An 18,742-nucleotide genomic window follows, 5' to 3' on the forward strand; every position below is an offset into this window, starting at 1 on the left:
TTTACAACGTCTGAACTTCAGGGACTGAAGCTAGTTCTTTTTGGAAGAAAATTGACAGGGCCAAAATTTGAACCATAATGGATCCCAATTTCAGGCCCATAGACACTCCTGTTTGCAGGAAATGTAGGAATCGACCCAGTTGAATTTCCTCCGTCGGGCCTTACTGGCCTCGCACCACGCAACATATTTTCGCCAAATGCGGTGATAATGTTTTGCGGTTACATCCTTCCTGGCTTTGATCAGGATAGGGATGACTTCATCCGGAATGCCTTTTTTCCTTCAGGATCCGGCGTTCAACCGCCATGCCGTCAAACGCAGCCGCGGTTAGTCTTGGAACAGACAGGGTCCTTGCTGGAGCAGGTCCCTTCTTAGAGGTAGAGGCCACGGATCCTCCGTGAGCATCTCTTGAAGTTCCGGTTACCAAGTCCTTCTTGGCCAATCCGGAGCCACGAATATAGTGCTTACTCCTCTCCATCTTATCAATCTCAGTACCTTGGGTATGAGAGGCAGATGAGGGAACACATACACTGACTGGTACACCCACGGTGTTACCAGAGCGTCTACAGCTATTGCCTGAGGGTCCCTTGACCTGGCGCAATACCTGTCGAGTTTTTCCCAACGGTTTATAATCATGTGGAAGATTTCTGGGTGAAGTCCCCACTCTCCCGGGTGGAGGTCGTGTCTGCTGAGGAAGTCTGCTTCCCAGTTGTCCACTCCCGGAATTGCCGTGATGTTGTCCGACTGGATCAACACCGGCTGACCTTGAAGCAGAGGTCTTGCTAAGCTTAGAGCATTGTAAATGGCCCTTAGCTTCAGGATATTTATGTGAAGTGATGTCTCCAGGCTTGACCATAAGCCCTGGAAATTCCTTCCCTGTGTGACTGCTCCCCAGCCTCGCAGGCTGGCATCCGTGGTCACCAGGACCCAGTCCTGAATGCCGAATCTGCGGCCCTCTAGAAGATGAGCACTCTGCAACCAACACAGGAGGGACACCCTTGTTCTTGGTGACAGGGTTATCCGCTGATGCATCTGAAGATGCGACCCGGACCATTTGTCCAGCAGGTCCCACTGGAAAGTTCTTGCGTGGAATCTGCCGAATGGGATTGCTTCGTAGGAAGCCACCATTTTACCCAGAACCCTTGTGCATTGATGCACTGAGACTTGGCTCGGTTTTAGGAGGTTCCTGACTAGCTCGGATATCTCCCTGGCTTTCTCCTCCGGGAGAAACACCTTTTTCTGGACTGTGTCCAGGATCATCCCTAGGAACAGAAGACGAGTCGTCGGAACCAGCTGCGATTTTGGAATATTGAGAATCCAATCATGCTGCCGCAACACTACCTGAGATAGTGCTACACGACCTCCAACTGTTCCCTGGATCTTACCCTTATCAGGGAATCGTCCAAGTAAGGGATAACTAAAATTCCCTTCCTTCGAAGGAATATCATCATTTCGGCCATTACCTTGGTAAAGACCCGGGGTGCCGTGGACCATCCATACGGCAGCGTCTGAACTGATAGTGACAGTTCTGTACCATAAACCTGAGGTACCCTTGGTGAGAAGGGTAAATTTGGACATGAAGGTAAGCATCCTTGATGTCCCGAGACATCATGTAGTCCCCTTCTTCCAGGTTCGCAATCACTGCTCCGAGTGACTCAATCTTGAATTTGAACCTCTGTATGTAAGTGTTCAAAGATTTTAGATTTAGAATCGGTCTCACCGAGCCGTCCGGCTTCGGTACCACAACAGTGTGGAATAATACCCCGTTCCCTGTTGCAGGAGGGGTACCTTGATTATCACCTGCTGGGAATACAGCTTGTGAATGGCTTCCAAAACTGTCTCCCTGTCAGAAGGAGACATCGGTAAAGCCGACTTTAGGAAACGGCGAGGGGGAGACGTCTCGAATTCCAATTTGTACCCCTGAGATATCACCTGAAGGATCCAGGGGTCTACTTGCGAGTGAGCCCACTGCGCGCTGAAATTCATTGAGACGGGCCCCCCACCGTGCCTGATTCTGCTTGTAAAGCCCCAGCGTCATACTGAGGGCTTGGCAGAGGCGGGAGAGGGTTTCTGTTCCTGGGAACTGGCTGATTTCTGCAGCCTTTTTCCTCTCCCTCTGTCACGGGGCAGAAATGAGGAACCTTTTGCCCGCTTGTCCACGAAAAGACTGCGCCTGATAATACTGCGTCTTCTCATGTTGAGATGCGACCTGGGGTACAAACGTGGATTTCCCAGCTGTTGCCGTGGCCACCAGGTCTGAAAGACCTACCCCAAATAACTCCTCCCCTTAATAAGGCAATACCTCCAAATGCCGTTTGAAATCCGCATCACCTGACCACTGTCGTGTCCATAACCCTCTACTGGTAGAAATGGACAACGCACTTAGACTTGATGCCAGTCGGCAAATATTCCGCTGTGCATCACGCATATATAGAAATGCATCTTTTAAATGCTCTATAGGCAAAAATATACTGTCCCTATCTAGGGAATCAATATTTTCAGTCAGGGAATCCGACCACGCCAACCCAGCACTGCACATCCAGGCTGAGGCGATTGCTGGTCGCAGTATAACACCAGTATGTGTGTAAAATAAGAATTTACTTACCGATAATTCTATTTCTCGGAGTCCGTAGTGGATGCTGGGGTTCCTGAAAGGACCATGGGGAATAGCGGCTCCGCAGGAGACAGGGCACAAAAAGTAAAGCTTTATGATCAGGTGGTGTGTACTGGCTCCTCCCCCTATGACCCTCCTCCAAGCCTCAGTTAGGATACTGTGCCCGGACGAGCGTACACAATAAGGAAGGATTTATGAATCCCGGGTAAGACTCATACCAGCCACACCAATCACACCGTACAACCTGTGATCTAAACCCAGTTAACAGTATGATAACAGAGGAGCCTCTGAAAGATGGCTCCCTACAACAATAACCCGATTTAGGTAACAATAACTATGTACAATTATTGCAGATAATCCGCACTTGGGATGGGCGCCCAGCATCCACTACGGACTCCGAGAAATAGAATTATCGGTAAGTAAATTCTTATTTTCTCTATCGTCCTAGTGGATGCTGGGGTTCCTGAAAGGACCATGGGGATTATACCAAAGCTCCCAAACGGGCGGGAGAGTGCGGATGACTCTGCAGCACCGAATGAGAGAACTCCAGGTCCTCCTTAGCCAGGGTATCAAATTTGTAGACTTTTACAAACGTGTTCTCCCCCGACCACGTAGCCGCTCGGCAGAGTTGTAATGCCGAGACCCCTCGGGCAGCCGCCCAAGAAGAACCCACCTTCCTTGTGGAGTGGGCTTTTACAGATTTTGGCTGTGGCAGGCCTGCCACAGAATGTGCAAGCTGAATCGTACTACAAATCCAGCGAGCAATAGTCTGCTTAGACGCAGGAGCGCCCAACTTGTTGGGAGCATATAGTATAAACAGTGAGTCAGATTTCCTGACTCCAGCTGTCCTTGAAATGTATATTTTTAAAGCTCTGACAACGTCCAACAACTTGGAGTCCTCCAAGTCGCTTGTAGCCGCAGGCACTACAATAGGCTGGTTCAGATGAAATGCTGACACCACCTTAGGGAGAAAATGCGGACGAGTCCGCAGTTCTGCCCTGTCCGAATGGAAAATCAGATATGGGCTTTTGTAAGATAAAGCTGCCAGTTCTGACACTCTCCTGGCCGAAGCCAGGGCTAGTAGCATGGTCACTTTCCATGTGAGATATTTCAAATCCACATTTTTTTGTGGTTCAAACCAATGAGATTTGAGAAAGTCCAAAACAACATTGAGATCCCACGGTGCCACTGGAGGCACCACAGGGGGCTGTATATGCAGTACTCCCTTAACAAAGGTCTGGACTTCAGGAACTGAAGCCAATTCTTTCTGGAAGAAAATCGACAGGGCCGAAATTTGAACCTTAATAGATCCCAATTTGAGACCCATAGACAATCCTGATTGCAGGAAATGTAGGAATCGACCCAGTTGAAATTCCTCCGTCGGAGCACTCCGATCCTCGCACCACGCAACATATTTTCGCCAAATGCGGTGATAATGTTGCGCGGTTACTTCCTTCCTTGCTTTAATCAAGGTAGGAATGACTTCTTCCGGAATGCCTTTTTCCTTTAGGATCCGGCGTTCAACCGCCATGCCGTCAAACGCAGCCGCGGTAAGTCTTGAAACAGACAGGGACCCTGCTGAAGCAGGTCCCTTCTCAGAGGTAGAGGCCACGGATGCTCCGTGATCATCTCTTGAAGTTCCGGGTACCAAGTCCTTCTTGGCCAATCCGGAGCCACTAGTATCGTTCTTACGCCTCTTTGCCGTATAATTCTCAATACTTTTGGTATGAGAGGCAGAGGAGGAAACACATACACCGACTGGTACACCCAAGGCGTTACCAGCGCGTCCACAGCTATTGCCTGCGGATCTCTTGACCTGGCGCAATACCTGTCCAGTTTTTTGTTGAGGCGAGACGCCATCATGTCCACCATTGGTCTTTCCCAACGGGTTACAAGCATGTGGAAAACTTCTGGATGAAGTCCCCACTCTCCCGGGTGAAAGTCGTGTCTGCTGAGGAAGTCTGCTTCCCAGTTGTCCACTCCCGGGATGAACACTGCTGACAGTGCTATCACATGATTCTCTGCCCAGCGAAGAATCCTTGCAGCTTCTGCCATTGCACTCCTGCTTCTTGTGCCGCCCTGTCTGTTTACATGGGCGACTGCCGTGATGTTGTCCGACTGGATCAACACCGGTTTTCCTTGAAGCAGAGGTTCTGCCTGGCTTAGAGCATTGTAGATTGCTCTTAGTTCCAGAATGTTTATGTGAAGAGACGTTTCCAGGCTCGACCACACGCCCTGGAAGTTTCTTCCTTGTGTGACTGCTCCCCAGCCTCTCAGGCTGGCGTCCGTGGTCACCAGGATCCAATCCTGTATGCCGAATCTGCGGCCCTCCAATAGATGAGCACTCTGCAACCACCACAGAAGAGATACCCTTGTCCTTGGAGACAGGGTTATCCGCTGGTGCATCTGAAGATGCGACCCTGACCATTTGTCCAGCAGATCCCTCTGGAAAACTCTTGCGTGGAATCTGCCGAATGGAATTGCTTCGTAAGAAGCCACCATTTTTCCCAGGACTCTTGTGCATTGATGTACAGACACCTTTCCTGGTTTTAGGAGGTTCCTGACAAGTTCGGATAACTCCTTGGCTTTTTCCTCCGGGAGAAAAACCTTTTTCTGAACCGTGTCCAGAATCATCCCTAGGAACAGCAGACGTGTTGTCGGAATTAACTGGGATTTCGGAATATTCAGAATCCACCCGTGCTGCTTTAGCACTTCTTGAGACAGTGCTAGTCCCATCTCTAGCTGTTCTCTGGACCTTGCCCTTATTAGGAGATCGTCCAAGTATGGGATAATTAATACGCCTTTTCTTCGAAGAAGAATCATCATCTCGGCCATTACCTTGGTAAAGACCCGAGGTGCCGTGGACAATCCAAACGGCAGCGTCTGAAACTGATAGTGACAGTTCTGTACGACGAACCTGAGGTACCCCTGGTGTGAGGGGTAAATTGGAACGTGGAGATACGCATCCTTGATGTCCAAGGATACCATAAAGTCCCCTTCTTCCAGGTTCGCTATCACCGCTCTGAGTGACTCCATCTTGAACTTGAACTTTTTTATGTACAGGTTCAAGGATTTCAGATTTAGAATAGGTCTTACCGAGCCATCCGGCTTCGGTACCACAAATAGAGTGGAATAATACCCCTTTCCTTGTTGTAAAAGAGGTACCTTGACTATCACCTGCTGAGAGTACAGCTTGTGAATGGCTTCCAAGACCGTCACCCTGTCGGAGGGGGACGTTGGTAAAGCAGACTTAAGGAAACGGCGAGGTGGAGACGTCTTTAGTTCCAACCTGTAACCCTGAGATATTATCTGCAGGATCCAGGGATCCACCTGCGAGTGAGCCCACTGCGCGCTGAAATTCTTGAGACGACCCCCCACCGCCCCCGAGTCCGCTTGAGAAGCCCCAGCGTCATGCTGAGGCTTTTGTAGAAGCGGGGGAGGGCTTCTGTTCCTGGGAAGGAGCTGCCTGTTGTAGTCTCTTCCCCCTTCCTCTGCCTCGTGGCAGATATGAATATCCCTTTGCTCTCTTGTTTTTAAAGGAACGAAAGGGCTGCGGTTGAAAAGTCGGTGTCTTTTTCTGTTGGGGAGTGACTTGAGGTAAAAAGGTGGATTTCCCAGCTGTAGCCGTGGCCACCAAATCCGATAGACCAACACCAAATAACTCCTCCCCTTTATACGGCAAAACTTCCATATGCCGTTTTGAGTCCGCATCACCTGACCACTGTCGCGTCCATAAACTTCTTCTGGCCGAAATGGACATAGCACTTACCCGTGATGCCAGTGTGCAAATATCCCTCTGTGCATCACGCATATAAAGAAACGCATCCTTTATTTGCTCTAAAGACAGTAAAACATTGTCCCTATCCAGGGTATCAATATTTTCAATCAGGGACTCTGACCAAGCTACCCCAGCACTGCACATCCAGGCTGTCGCTATAGCTGGTCGTAGTATAACACCTGTATGTGTGTATATACTTTTTTGGATATTTTCCATCCTTCTATCTGCTGGATCTTTAAGTGCGGCCGTCTCAGGAGAGGGTAACGCCACTTGTTTTGATAAGCGTGTGAGCGCCTTGTCCACCCTAGGAGGTGTTTCCCAGCGCGCCCTAACCTCTGGCGGGAAAGGGTATAAAGCCAATAACTTCTTTGAAATTAGCAGTTTTTTATCGGGGGCAACCCACGCTTCATCACACACCTCATTTAATTCATCTGATTCAGGAAAAACTATAGGTAGTTTTTTCACACCCCACATAATACCCTGTTTTGTGGTACCTGTAGTATCAGCAATATGTAACGCCTCCTTCATTGCCAAAATCATATAACGTGTGGCCCTACTGGAAAATACGGTTGATTTGTCACCGTCGCCACTGGAATCAGTGCCTGTGTCTGGGTCCGTGTCGACCGACTGAGGTAACGGGCGTTTTACAGCCCCTGACGGTGTTTGAGGCGCCTGGACAGGTGCTGATTGATTGTCCGGCCGTCTCATGTCGTCAAACGACTGCTTTAGCGTGTTGACACTATCCCGTAATTCCATAAATAAAGCCATCCATTCTGGTGTCGACTCCCTAGGGGGTGACATCCCCATATTTGGCAATTGCTCCGCCTCCACACCAATATCGTCCTCATACATGTCGACACACACGTACCGACACACAGCAGACACACAGGGAATGCTCTTAAAGAAGACAGGACCCCACTAGCCCTTTGGGGAGACAGAGGGAGAGTTTGCCAGCACACACCAAAAGCGCTATATATGACAGGGATAGCCTTATAATAAGTGCTCCCTATATAGCTGCTTTAATATATATAATTTTGCCACAATTTTGCCCCCCCTCTCTTGTTTTACCCTGTTTCTGTAGTGCAGTGCAGGGGAGAGCCTGGGAGCCTTCCTGACCAGCGGAGCTGTGTGAGGAAAATGGCGCTGTGTGCTGAGGAGATAGGCCCCGCCCCTTTTTCGGCGGGCTCGTCTCCCGCTCTTTAACGGATTCTGGCAGGGGTTAAATATCTCCATATAGCCCCCGGAGGCTATATGTGAGGTATTTTTTGCCAAAAAATAGGTTTACATTGCCTCCCAGGGCGCCCCCCTCCCAGCGCCCTGCACCCTCAGTGACTGCCGTGTGAAGTGTGCTGAGAGCAATGGCGCACAGCTGCTGTGCTGTGCGCTACCTTAAGAAGACTGAGGAGTCTTCTGCCGCCGATTCTGGACCTTCTTCTCTTTTCAGCATCTGCAAGGGGGCCGGCGGCGAGGCTCCGGTGACCATCAAGGCTGTACCTGTGATCGTCCCTCTGGAGCTAATGTCCAGTAGCCAAAGAAGCCAATCCATCCTGCACGCAGGTGAGTTCACTTCTTCTCCCCTAAGTCCCTCGTTGCAGTGATCCTGTTGCCAGCAGGACTCACTGTAAAATAAAAAACCTAAGCTAAACTTTTCTAAGCAGCTCTTTAGGAGAGCCACCTAGATTGCACCCTTCTCGGCCGGGCACAAAAACCTAACTGAGGCTTGGAGGAGGGTCATAGGGGGAGGAGCCAGTACACACCACCTGATCATAAAGCTTTACTTTTTGTGCCCTGTCTCCTGCGGAGCCGCTATTCCCCATGGTCCTTTCAGGAACCCCAGCATCCACTAGGACGATAGAGAAATACATTTTAGGATACCCTACTGCTTTCTATCAGCAGGATCCTTAAGGGCGGCCATCTCAGGAGAGGGTAGAGCCCTTACAAGCGTGTGAGCGCTTTATCCACCCTAGGGGGTGTTTCCCAACGCACCCAAACCTCTGGCGGGAAAGGATATAATGCCAATAACATTTTAGAAATTATCAGTTGTTATCGGGGGAAACCCACGCATCATCACACACCTCATTTAATTTCTCAGATTCAGGAAAACTACAGGTAGTTTTTCCTCACCGAACAGAATACCCCTTTTTGGTGGTACTCGTATTATCAGAAATGTGTAAAACATTTTTCATTGCCTCCATCATGTAACGTGTGGCCCTACTGGAAGTCACATTTGTCTCTTCACCGTCGACACTGGAGTCAGTATCCGTGTCGGCGTCTATATCTGCCATCTGAGGTAACGGGTGCTTTAGAGCCCCTGACGGCCTATGAGACGTCTGGACAGGCACAAGCTGAGTAGCCGGCTGTCTCATGTCAACCACTGTCTTTTATACAGAGCTGACACTGTCACGTAATTCCTTCCAACAGTTCATCCACTCAGGTGTCGACCCCCTAGGGGGGTGACATCACTATTACAGGCAATCTGCTCCGTCTCCACATCATTTTTCTCCTCATACATGTCGACACAAACGTACCGACATACAGCACACACACAGGGAATGCTCTGATAGAGGACAGGACCCCACTAGCCCTTTGGGGAGACAGAGGGAGAGTTTGCCAGCACACACCAGAGCGCTATATATATATACAGGGATAACCTTATACAAGTGTTTTTCCCCTTATAGCTGCTGTATTGTTTATACTGCGCCTAATTTGTGCCCCCCTCTCTTTTTTAACCCTTTCTGTAGTGTAGTGACTGCAGGGGAGAGCCAGGGAGCTTCCCTCCAACGGAGCTGTGAGGGAAAATGGCGCCAGTGTGCTGAGGAGATAGGCTCCGCCCCCTTATCGGCGGCCTTATCTCCCGTTTTTCTATGTATCCTGGCAGGGGTTAAATGCATCCATATAGCCCAGGAGCTATATGTGATGTATTTTTTTTGCCATATAAGGTATTTTTATTGCGTCTCAGGGCGCCCCCCCCCAGCGCCCTGCACCCTCAGTGACCGGAGTGTGAAGTGTGCTGAGAGCAATGGCGCACAGCTGCGGTGCTGTGTGCTACCTTATTGAAGACAGGACGTCTTCTGCCGCCGATTTTCCGGACCTCTTCTGCTCTTCTGGCTCTGTAAGGGGGACGGCGGCGCGGCTCTGGGACCCATCCATGGCTGGGCCTGTGATCGTCCCTCTGGAGCTAATGTCCAGTAGCCTAAGAAGCCCAATCCACTCTGCACGCAGGTGAGTTCGCTTCTTCTCCCCTTAGTCCCTCGGTGCAATGAGCCTGTTGCCAGCAGGACTCACTGAAAATAAAAAAACTAATTTAAACTTTTACTCTAAGCAGCTCAGGAGAGCCACCTAGATTGCACCCTTCTCGTTCGGGTACAAAAATCTAACTGAGGTTTGGAGGAGGGTCATAGGGGGAGGAGCCAGTGCACACCAGCTAGTCTTAAAGCTTTTACTTTTGTGCCCAGTCTCCTGCGGAGCCGCTATTCCCCATGGTCCTTTCGGAGTTCCCAGCATCCACTAGGACGTCAGAGAAAAGGGGGGGGGGGTTGAATGCAACTGGATTGTGGCCATATCCAATGTTGGTAAAATTATGGGGATGCAGTTATCTTGTCAACAGTTACAATGTGGATAAGCAGTACACCGTACCCGACATGCTGGTATACTAGTACTGCACTGTACAGCACCATGGGACAGCAGTATATTGTACCCGACATGCTGGCATACTAGTACTGCACTGTACAGCACCATGGGACAGCAGTATATTGTACCCGACATGCTGGCATACTAGTACTGCACTGTACAGCACCATGGGACAGCAGTATATTGTACCCGACATGCTGGCATATTAGTACTGCACTGTACAGCACCATGGGACAGCAGTATATTGTACCCGACATGCTGGCATACTAGTACTGCACTGTACAGCACCATGGGACAGCAGTATATTGTACCCGACATGCTGGCATACTAGTACCGCACTGTACAGCACCATGGGACAGCAGTATATTGTACCAGACATGCTGGCATATTAGTACTGCACTGTTCAGCACCGTAACATCTCTGCTTAAATTAAACATGATGCTGCTTTAGAAGGTTTTTTTTCTTCTAAAACCGAGATGGTCACAATGATGTACAGCGCTATACTGGCATGCCAGGTACACATATCAATGTCCGCTTCCTGCTTGTCAACATTTTAGGGGATATTCAAGTGTTTGAAAAGTCGGTTGGGTGACTGTTTTTTCCTATTTATTAGATAGGGGGAAAAAAAATAAAAAAGACACTCAACTGACTTTTCAAACAATTAAATCTCCCCCTTTAACTGTCAATCAACAGCCATACCGAACCCAAATTATGCATTTAGCATGTAGACGGATGTGAAATTCAAATGAATTGTTCCAAGTGTCCATAGGAGTTGGCATCAGAATCCCGGCACTTAGGATGCTGGCGGTCAAAATACAGACAGCAGCATCCTGACGTGCTGGATCGCGACACCTACTAAGTATGCTTACCCTAACCTCTTACCCCTCTAACCCTTCCTCCCCGCAGCATGACCCTAACCTCCCCCCATCTGCAGCCTAACCCTCAAATCCCTGTGTGGTGCCTAAACCTAACTTCCCTTTCCGCAGCCTAGCTCTAACCGTCCCACCACCATAGCCTAATCCCATCCCTCCCTCCCCACAACCTAACCTTCCCCCCCTCCCCGCAGCTTAAACCTAACCCCCCCCCGGGTGGTGCCTAAACCTAACCCTTATCCCACCCCCCACCCCCGCGGCCTAAACCTTCCCAGCTCCGGCATACTTAAGTTCGGGATGCAGACAGTTGGGATTTCAGCGCCAGCACCGTTATAGTTGGGATCCCGGCGTTGGTATTCTCACGAATGTTGGGATTCCGGCATCGGTACTGCAGCTGCCGGCATCCCAAACGCAGGTATGATGACTGCATCCCGTCCATAAGGGGATATCTTATTAGACCTGGTAAAACATTGGGTGAAAAACTTATGTTTTTTGCAATTTTTCACTGACATTTTTTTTACAGGCTATCCAGATTGATTGCCTGTAAAAAAAAAAAATGCAATTTCTCCTGAAAACATACAGGGTTAGTGAAACCTGTGTTTCGCATGAAAACGAGGCTGTTTCTGGGGATTTGGTTTTGCCTGCCAGAGCCAGGCGAAACAAAATCCCCAATGACCGGGACAACCTGCAGCGTCCCATGCCCTCTGCAGCAGCAGCAGCAGGCTGGGACTGCAGACATGGCGCTACGACCGCATCCCCCCCTTCTCCTCCACACCCGGCAGCGGTCACATAATGAGGAGCGGCCATGTTACTGCTGACCTGCTGTCATCAGCAGGCACCTGGTGCAGCATCAGGTAACCCCCGATAAGCCACCGCTCGTGATGGCTTATCGGGGGTAACAGGATAGCCCCCGGTGGTACAATTAGCCCCGGTAACAGGATAGCCCCCAGCAGGACAATTAGCCCAGGTAACAGGATAGCCCCCAGCGGGACAATTAGCCCCGCTAATGGATATCCCCATTGTATACTTAAACATTAGAAATAAAGAAATGCATATCAAATAACCAAATAAGCCAGTGAGTACATCACCTAGGTCACTACTGATTGCATACAAACTCACTCCTACGCTTTTTGTGTAGAATTACAAGTCACTGTTTACTAAACATACCAAAAAGTTTCTACATAAACACACAAATATAATATAATAATATAATATTACATTGGATTTAGAGACAGGACACGATTGTGAGTCATAGGAATTTATCCGGTATCTGGATGATAGATCAATGTATTGATAGTCAATAGGTCAACACCATTTGGTCAACATGCATTAGGTTGACGTCCTTTTGTACCTGTCGACAATATGGCGTCAACCTAATTACTGTCTACCTAGACACTGTCGATCTATTTATCCACACCCAGAAAGGATCTATACATCACACCCCAGCAGAGAGAGCAGTGTAAAGCAAGAGACATCTAGACGTCAGTATTATAGTACTATATAAACCATTGCTTCTATTTGCAGGTGCAAACTCTCTGTAGACTCACAGCTGTTCCTGAGCCATATGCCACAGCCCACAAATACCCTACAGCCTCTGGGCAATGGAATGAGCCACCCAAAGCCTCCACCCCGCCACCGTCTCTGTGGACTAGACTGCGTGTGTTATCGTAGCAAGCAGTTGCCACAGTAACAGTGGCTGTGACGTAGCTAAGAGAAGGGTGCTACAGAGTTATCACAGACTGCCGGCCACTGTAATGATACGTAGTTGTCACACTCCCTTACCTGTCGGCAGAGGTCGCGAACACCGAGTCATCGGTCGGACGGCTCCAGGATCAACCAATCAATCGCTGAGCTAGTCGTCTTCCTCTGAGACTAATGAGCGTGACGTCACGCTCTCGCCCACTTACCTAACCAATCAGAGGAAGGGAGGGGGAATGAGGCTTGAATCTCAGCTGTCATCGCATTATCGTGAGAGAGAGGCAACGGGACCGCAGCCGGTACGGTCCCACAGAGCACACAGCAGGCAGGGGACACTCGTGCGGCCGCTGAGCGACTGGCTATCGTTATTTACGCCTCAGTGGCAATGCATGGCTCCCAGTGCTGCCCCAGTCACCGCATGTTCATTTACAGAAATATGATGTGGAAAATATGATTGAACAAAACACCAGTTTTACTGACCAGGCTGAATACTTCAGCTTCGTGTTTAATGACTAATGATAGGAATGTAGGTAATGACTAATGATAGGAATGTGTGGTGTGCACACATGATAATACAGCCTCCCACTATCTATTATAGTAAGGACAAGGGGATTTTTTTTAACTTGTCCGCACAAGTATCCAAGATAAGAAGCATGAAATTATCGAGAAATAAGAAAAAAAAAGAAAGGTATTATATTAAAAAGCACAATTCGTATATCCAAACATTGAGAGGTGCTATCATAGACAACAACTGCAAACCATTAACAAAAGAGAGAGAAAAGGTTATCATAAACTGATGCCCTTCAATAAAATGTAACCTTTATTATATTCATTAAAATCTGAAAACTGAGTAGCATAGTGAAATATTAAAAAGTAATTAATTAAATAGTGTGTTAAAAGATAACCGTACCACACAGTGATAACACAAATTACTTTTATTATCATAGGTGTTTCTATAACGGGTGTAGTGTGTGTGGTGCACACGGGCCCCTAGGTCAGGGGAGCCTACACCGCACCCATGTAGTATACTTACCCCTCCGGAGTCCCACAGGGGATGCCGCGCAGTGCGGGCAAAAATCACTTGGAAAATAGCCGCCGTGGCCATTTAAGAGTGATTTGCGCATACGCACTGGAGATGTCCCTGGGAACAAGCCGCAGGCCTGCACATGCGCAGTAGACTCTAGCATTGGGCCTAATTCAGACCTGATCGTAGCAGCAAATTTGTTATCAGATGGGCAAAACCATGTGCACTGCAGGGGGTGGGGGGGGGGGCAGATATAACATATGCAGAGAGAATTAGATTTGGGTGAGTTATATTGTTTCTGTGCAGGGTAAATACTGGCTGCTTTATTTTTACACTGCAATTTAGATTTCAGTTTTAACACACCCCACCCAAATCTAACTCTCTCTGCACATGTTATATCTGCCCCTCCTGCAATGCACATGGGTGGTCATTCCGAGTTGTTCGCTCGCAAGCTGCTTTTAGCAGCTTTGCACATGCTAAGCCGCCGCCTACTGGGAGTGTATCTTAGCATAGTAAAATTGCGAACGAAAGATTCGCAATTTTGCGAAAAGATTTATCTGTGCAGTTTCTGAGTTGCTCGAGACTTACTCTTCCAGTGCGATCAGTTCAGTGCTTGTCGTTCCTGGTTTGACATCACAAACACACCCAGCGTTCGCCCAGACACTCCTCCGTTTCTCCAGCCACTCCCGCGTTTTTCCCAGAAACGGTAGCGTTTTTTCACACACTCCCATAAAACGTCAAGTATCCGCCCAGAAACCTCGTAATGCCGTGAGTAAAATACCTAACTGCATAGCAAATTTACTTGGCGCAGTCGCCCTGCAGATATTGCGCATGCGCATTAGCGACTAATCGCTCCGTTGCGAGAAAAAAACGAGCGATCAACTCGGAATGACCACCATGGTTTTGCCCATCTGCTAATAAATGTGCTGCTACGATCAGGTCTGAATTAGGCCCATTATGCCGGAGTCTACTAGCTGCCAGAGAGGAGGGGGCCCACAACAGAGGCTGCACACGTATCCCCTCCTCTCTTAAAACGCCCCTGTTTATTATATGTATACTCAGATGACAATGTTATTCACGGGTGTGGATCATAGGGTTGACAGTAACTAGGTCGACAGTCATTAGGTCGACCACTATTGGTCGACAGTGGCTAGGTCGACACGGTCATTAGGTCGACATGGAAAAAGGTCAACATGAGTTTTTTATATATTTTTTGTGTTGTTTTCTCATAAAGTGACCGGGAACCCCAATTAGTGCACCATATCCCCTTGCATGGCTCGATTAGTTTGCCATGCTTTGGGCAAGGTGCCTGCCTCCACTACCGCTGGGCTCGGCGCAGTTACTATTCCCAATCGTAGTCCAGGTGGATCGTAAAGTATGTAAAAGTTAAAAAATAAAAATGTGAAAAACTCATGTTGACCTTTTTCCACATAGACTTTGTCCATGTCGGCCTAGTGACCATGTTGACCTATAGACCATGCGATTTAATGCATGCCCACCAATAGTGGTCGACCTAATGAGTGTCGACCTAAGTGCAGTCACCCTAAAGACTGGATCCCGTTATTTACACAATGTAAAATGAATTATTGGATACTAGTTACCAGCCCGTCAAAATGACAGAACAACATAACAAGAAAGTCAGCATTGGCAGCCATTGGGCACCATCTAGTGGGTGCCGGCATGCAAAACACTTGAATTCCCCCTATAGTGGTGAGGATCAGCTCTAGTCTTTTATTATATAAGATACTATATACTAAAATTCTTTCAAAAATGACTTTGGATTTGTTTTCCGATAAAATGTTATGATTCTGACAGATTGTGATTATTGAGTTTTGTCTAGAGTAGACCATAAAGAAATCCATCCTATTTAATAAACCGCTAATGCTGCTCCTCACCAGTGATGTGCGGTGATGTAAGGCAGGTGAGGCAGAGTTTTGACTATATAAAGTATATGAAAAATACAAAGATTATATTATAAATATCTTCTTTATATTATTCTAATCATTTTTATAGTCAAAACTCTGGAGTAAAAAGTCTACGACGCCTACCTTTTCCGCACATCTCTGATCAAAACTCATTGCATACATTCCTGAGAAAACTACAAAAAGAATTTTAATACTTGTGATTTATGGCTGACTGTGGGGCCAGATGGGAGGTTGGTCATCATCATGCTGCCATTATGATGGGACTATATTATGTGGAGGCCTGGAGCTGTAGCTCCTTCCGCCCCATTGTTAATCTGGCCCTGAGTACATACATATCGGGACAGTTGGGAGGTATGCTCACACTGATAACGTTAAATGTTTGGGGTGGAGACATGTAATGAGTTTTAGGTGTGCATTAGGTACTTATAGGCCTGTATGGGCACACATGGTTGTGGTGGTCTTGACAAAGGTTCCTGTGAGGACCAAAACGTCAACAGCAATGTTTCTATCTGTGATGTGGTAATTAAAGTTTTGTGAATTTATACTTGAAGACTGGTGAGTGCTCTCTACTATTATATGTAGAAGGTGACTTCCATGCTACTGGATGCCTCCTGGGTTATAAGCACCTCAGCAATCAACTACATTGAATTCTGTGTGCGGCTTCAACTACATGGTATATAGGAGGTGATCTATATCAGTCTCTAAAGGGCCCCATACACTAGAACGATATGTCTGAGGCTGAAGTCGGAGGCGATTTCCCTTGAACTCTCCCGGGAGCGGTTCCATACGATTCCAAATGATTTGGTACATGTGTGACTTTTTTTGCATGCGATATATCGCCAGCAATATGTCACGCGGCGACAACGCAGGCCATTTATCGCAATGGATTCACATGTACCATAAGATATATCTGATGGGCTGGATTAGGGTGCTAGGGGGGCTGGCCCAAAGGCAAATTATAACTAGCAGCAGCCATTAGCCCTGTGGACACTGCAGCTATAGAATATGTGATTGGCTAGATTGGTGCTAGTGGGGTGGGCCAAATAGGCATATAAATAGCAGCAGCCATTTTAGCCATGTGCACATTGCTGCTCTGTGATTAGTGAGGCTGGTTTATACCTTCCGAGCGTTCCACATTGCTAGTGTGCTTTGCTTTGTTTGGTTTTTCTGAACAAAATGCTCTTTATCCTGTTCTGTGATGGATTCCTACAGGTATCAACTTCTGTTAGCCTATGGCTATCTGAAGCTGAAACGTGACAGGGATCTGAAACGGAAGAGGCAGAGATCTGTTTGGAGCACGGAGTGGCTATTGAAGAGGGGAACTCTCTCTCACATGTCGCTCCTGACCGAGATTAGGGAGAACAACCCCGAGGACTATCGGAACTACCTGCAAATGGATGACGCTACCTTCCAGGAGTTGCTGTGCCTTGTGACTCCCTACATCGAAAGGCAGGACACCAAGATGCGGAGGGCCATCACTGCTGAGGAGAGGCTGACTGCTACGCTAAGGTTTCTGGCTACAGGGCGGTCGTTGGAGGACATGAAGTTCGGGACCCTCATCTCCCCCCAGGCTTTGGGTCGGATAATCCCTGACACCTGCAAGGCCATTGTGAAGGTGCTGCAGGACCAGTATTTAAAGGTAAATAAAATACACACCACACCTGTTTAGTTACTGTACTTTTAAACTGTGTAAATTTATGCAATTATTTGCCAACATGGCACATAGAACTTTATGCAATTAGTTGCCAACATGGCACATAAAAATGTAAAAAAACTAGTGATGAGCACCGGAAATTTTTCGGGTTTTGTGTTTTGGGTTCGGTTCCGCGGCCGTGTTTTGGGTTCGAACGCGTTTTGGCAAAACCTCACCGAATTTTTTTTGTCGGATTCGGGTGTGTTTTGGATTCGGGTGTTTTTTTCAAAAATCCTAAAAAACAGCTTAAATCATAGAATTTGGGGGTCATTTTGATCCCAAAGTATTATTAACCTCAATAACCATAATTTCCACTCATTTTCAGTCTATTCTGAACACCTCACACCTCACAATATTATTTTTAGTCCTAAAATTTGCACCGAGGTCGCTGGATGACTAAGCTCAGCGACCCAAGTGGCCGACACAAACACCTGGCCCATCTAGGAGTGGCACTGCAGTGTCACGCAGGATGGCCCTTCAAAAAACTACTCCCCAAACAGCACATGACGCAAAGAAGAAAAAAAAGAGGCGCAATGAGGTAGCTGTGTGAGTAAGCTAAGCGACCCTAGTGGCCGACACAAACACCTGGCCCATCTAGGAGTGGCACTGCAGTGTCACGCAGGATGGCCCTTCCAAAAAACACCCCCCAAACAGCACATGACGCAAAGAAAAAAAGAGGCGCAATGAGGTAGCTGTGTGACTAAGCTAAGCGACCCTAGTGGCCGACACAAACACCTGGCCCATCTAGGAGTGGCACTGCAGTGTCACGCAGGATGGCCCTTCAAAAAACTACTCCCCAAACAGCACATGACGCAAAGAAGAAAAAAAAGATGCGCAATGAGGTAGCTGTGTGACTAAGATAAGCGACCCTAGTGGCCGACACAAACACCTGGCCCATCTAGGAGTGGCACTGCAGTGTCACGCAGGATGGCCCTTCCAAAGAACACCCCCCAAACAGCACATGACGCAAAGAAAAAAAGAGGCGCAATGAGGTAGCTGTGTGACTAAGCTAAGCGACCCTAGTGGCCGACACAAACACCTGGCCCATCTAGGAGTGGTACTGCAGTGTCACGCAGGATGGCCCTTCAAAAAACTATTCCCCAAACAGCACATGACGCAAAGAAGAAAAAAAAGATGCGCAATGAGGTAGCTGTGTGACTAAGATAAGCGACCCAAGTGGCCGACACAAACACCTGGCCCATCTAGGAGTGGCACTGCAGTGTCACGCAGGATGGCCCTTCCAAAAACTACTCCCCAAACAGCACATGACGCAAAGAAAAATGAAAGAAAAAAGAGGTGCAAGATGGAATTGTCCTTGGGCCCTCCCACCCACTCTTATGTTGTATAAACAGGACATGCACACTTTAACCAACCCATCATTTCAGTGACAGGGTCTGCCACACGACTGTGACTGAAATGACGGGTTGGTTTGGACCCCCACCAAAAAAGAAGCAATTAATCTCTCCTTGCACAAACTGGCTCTACAGAGGCAAGATGTCCACCTCATCATC

The 18,742-nt window shown here is 48.1% G+C and overlaps 1 protein-coding gene across 2 annotated transcripts in view; it reads right to left on the minus strand.

Moving 5' to 3' along the window:
* Positions 1-12,905, minus strand: part of TCAIM (T cell activation inhibitor, mitochondrial) — a 139,344-nt gene extending 126,439 nt beyond the window's left edge. Inside the window, exon 1 of one of the 2 annotated variants that reach the window (XM_063922306.1) lies at positions 12,674-12,905. The gene's annotated coding sequence lies outside the window, so the exon portion shown is untranslated. Of the gene's footprint in view, positions 1-12,438; positions 12,590-12,673 lie in introns of those variants that run through there. The other variant, XM_063922307.1, reaches the window with a different exon arrangement.
* Positions 12,906-18,742: the final 5,837 nt, after the last annotated feature.

Source organism: Pseudophryne corroboree, chromosome 5, assembly GCF_028390025.1.
Source record: "Pseudophryne corroboree isolate aPseCor3 chromosome 5, aPseCor3.hap2, whole genome shotgun sequence".
Taxonomy (NCBI): domain Eukaryota; kingdom Metazoa; phylum Chordata; class Amphibia; order Anura; family Myobatrachidae; genus Pseudophryne; species Pseudophryne corroboree.